Consider the following 4,177-nt stretch of genomic DNA (forward strand, 5'->3'; position numbering starts at 1 on the left):
AATAATAGATGAATAAATAAATAAATAAATAAATGAATTCTTGCTTATCCTCATAGAACACTGAAAAGCACACCACTTACAGGGTAAGTGACTTAAAAATAATCCCTGCATATTAAATTGAATGATTACTTTAGCTTCTCTTAGAATAAATAACATTAGTTCACCTTGTTCAGGTAAAAAGAGAGAGATAAGTACAGTGACAAAGCTTTATTTTTTCTTTCTAACCTGAAATTTATATAGGCATTATGTAACATGTTTCTGCTACATCTTGTGAAAATGGAGAATTGTGAACTGCATTGAAGTAAGAGCAAAACTTTGATTAAGTGAATTATGTAATTCTCTTCTGCATCCTAACACTCCATGAATTTATAGGGCCTATTGTGTAATTAGTTTACAAAAGAAAGAGCATTGGAGTTATTTATGACAGATGTTCACCTAACTTAAAACAGGAAGAGTATATTTACTTCTATGTAGTTATTACAATGTAATTAAAACCATAAAACCACCTTATCTGAATTTCAAAGCTAGGGCATGTTTTTTCTTTCCTTTGCTTTATTGAGTGCATTACTCTTCACTGATCATGCAAGGATCATAGGAGAGGACCGCAGGTTGGCCACTGTAGGCTTGCCAGATATCTTAGCAAGATCTTGTTTACTTTTTTGCTCCGCTTTTCAGTGGAGTGATGAGATAACTCTCTGAAAAGTTGTATGCTTGTTGGCAGAAACAAACCTCGGATATAGCTGATGACAAAAATCACTTTTGTGCCTATGATCTGAGAGTGGTTGGGAAGGAAAAAGAGGGTATTCAATCAGCAGATACTTGAAAACAATCTGTTTTATGTATGTGTGGTTAGTGTGTAAGCCACTGCTATCATCTTCCAGACAATTAAGAAGCAGGAATATAAGCATCCTCTACTCTTCAGATTGCCTTTGGAGATGACTCTACATACACTTTTAAAAGGTGGATGCGAATCATCCCTAGTGTGATATTCGACATGTGTGATAGAGATGATCTTAGGCTACCCATCCTCCATAATAAATCTGCTGGATTGAAAGTTCTTGTAGAAAATAGTAGTTGTATTTACAGAAAACATGACCTATCTCTTTATTCAATGCATGGGGAAGTATGCCCAGATGTCAAATGTCCACTTCAATCAATTCAGCTCATTCCACCCCTAATCATTTGCTTGTTAGAGGAGATTTCTGACTCCTTCATGATGGTAACTTGGATCAGGGCATTATCATTCAGGGATTTGACAACATGTGCAAACTCTTTTTGAATTAATTTTCAAAGTCTCTCGTGACTGGTGTCAATTTGGCAAAAGTGTTTTTTCATATTTGTGGGCTCAAGGTCTAGGGTTTGGGGGTTGTTAATTTGAAGCATTTCCTCTCTAACTACTCCCTTTCACCTTTCAGAAGACAGAAGTACTGTGAGCATCTAGACAGAAGTACTAGAGTTAAAATAGGGAGAGAGAAATAAGAGTTTGGGGTTATAAGGTAAACTTTTCGACTCTGAAAAGAATGTTTAATAGCAACATAATTTTAGAGTAAGGCTGAAGCTTTGATTCTGCCGCATTCAAGGACTCCAAAGGCTCACAGAAAAAGAATAAGAAATTTTCATATGTAAATGTACACTTATAATTTATATTACAATAATCATTATATAACTCCACTATACAAAAAAAGATAAATTAGTTAAAATGAAGACAAAATATTGGCTAATGTTTTAAAATTCCTCTTAAAAATAAATTATATATAAGAATTGAACTATAGAAGACAGAAAACATTTCATAGCTTAATTTTGCTCACAGTTATCCTAAAAACATCATGAAATATTCTCATTTCTACTGCACTGGGTTGGGCACAGTATAAAGAAAGTTATAGGAATGTAACACTTTCTAACCAGAGATTTTGGAGTTATAGCTGGTGGACTTGCAAAGCTCTGTGACCCAGTGTTCCAGGGAATTTTTTTCTCTTTTGTTATTGGAGCCTGCAACTAACTTTAGAACTTAGAAGAAAAGAGAGGGTGGCCAGCAAAATGGTGCTTCAGGCAGTAGGGTGTCTTCTCTATATTGTCATTTCATTTTATGGACAGATTTATTATAGGTATTTTCACAGAGATTACTTATTTTAAGATCCTCTCCTTTTTTTTTTTTAAATTAAGATTAAAGATAAAACAACGTACATATTTAGTTATACAATGTATCAAACCAGTATCCAGATATTTTGTGGGAATGCATGATATAAGTTTGGGCACTAAAATTCAATTTCTTTTCTGGATGCATCTTTAACCAACTAATTCATTTAATACAATTTTTAATTTCCTGTGTTAATAATAATTATTAAATCACCATCTAGTTTTTCATTTGAAGGAAATTATTTATTAGGACCCTGTTATCAGAGGAAAAAGTAACCACTGCCAATGACAGTTAACCTTATTTGCAACATTATTATAAATTCCCTTACACACTCACTCAAGTTTTAGTATACATTTTGGCTAAATGTTTTGACTGCGTATATCAAGGGAAATGAGAATTTGGTGAGGAGAATAAGAATTTAGTCTGGAGAACTTCCATTAATATGAGAATTTTTTAAATCTAAAAGACCTAAAAAAAATATTTAATTGGGGTTAGTAGCCATAGGGATACCATTTTGCTATTATTTTGGTGTTTCCTAACCAACATACACAGTTGTTTCTTGCCGAAATGTTTGTCTATAATCATGTAGATTTTATTGCAATATCTTATTAGTTTTTCATTCTCTTTGACGTAGTAAGATTCAAGGCCAAACATACTTCTATAAAATTAGGTTTTATTATCTTCATGTTTGTTAAGTCAAAATTCCTTTCCTTAATATTGCTTAAATACAATTAGGTTTTTGAGGTTTAAATTCCTTTCTTTAGTAGAAATAGTTATGGGATTATATTTTTCCAAATAAAAGAGAGCAGTGGTGATGATCCACATTTTAAAATATCCTTATTAATTACACATTTTGCTATTAACTCCTAATAACTTTAACAATAAACCTCTGTTTTAATTAAAAATCTGAAGTTTACAGGTAAAATATTTGTCACCTGAAATACATAAGAAGGGCCCTGGTTTCCAGATATGTTAATATCTAGTTATAGATGAAAAACCGAGTATCTCTCTCTGACCTTTCTTATTGATTTGGTTTCCCTGATTTCTCACCATCATCATATTTCTCTAGGATATTTAATCTATATTAAAAATGTTCAAGACAGATTTGGATCAGTGCCAATCTTCATTTCTAGGAGATGTTTGTATGTATTAAGAGACGGTGTGCTCACATGCTTGATCCACACCACATATTTTTAATATTTAAAAAAAGTATTTAAATATTAAAAAGCTTTACACATATATATATTTTAAATAATTTATTTTTACTTTTTTATTTTTAACATTTTATGTTTTTACTTTTTCCCCTTTGCCCCCTCCCCTCCTCCAGTAACCATTAGTCCATTGTCCATGTTCATGAGTCTGTTTGTCCTGTTCATTTGTTGCTTTTAGATTTATATCCCACATATAAGTGATATCATGTGATTTTCAACTTCTTCTGTCTGGCTTATTTCGCTTAGCATGATTATCTCAAGGTCCATTCAGGTTGTCACAAATGGCAGTATTTCATCTCCTCTTACGGCTGAGTAATATTCCATTGTATATATGTATCACAGCTTCTTTTAGCCAGTCATCTATTGTAGGACATTTTGGTTGCTTGCATGTCCTGACCACTGTGAATAATGCTGCTATGAACATCGGTGTGCAAATATGTTTTCGGATATCAGTTTTCAAGTCTTTGGGGTAAATATCCAGTAGAGGGATTGCTGGATCATATGATAGATCATTTCTTAGTTTTTTGAGGAACCTCCATACTGTTTTCCATTGTGGCTGTACCAATTTGCAGTCCTACCAGCAGTGTACGAGGGTTCCTATTTCTCCACATCCTCTCCAACATTTGTTATTACTTCTCTTGTTGATTATAGCCATTCTAACAGGTGTGAGCTGGTATCTCATTGTGGTTTTGATTTGCATTTCCCTAATCGCTAGCGATGTTGAGCATCTTTTCATATAGTTGTTGGCTATTTATATGTCCTCTAGGGAGAAGTGTTTGTTCAGGTCCTCTGCCCATTTTTTGATTGGATCGTTTGTTTGTTTTTTTGT

Source organism: Pteropus vampyrus, unplaced genomic scaffold, assembly GCF_000151845.1.
Source record: "Pteropus vampyrus isolate Shadow unplaced genomic scaffold, Pvam_2.0 Scaffold234, whole genome shotgun sequence".
Lineage (NCBI taxonomy): Eukaryota > Metazoa > Chordata > Mammalia > Chiroptera > Pteropodidae > Pteropus > Pteropus vampyrus.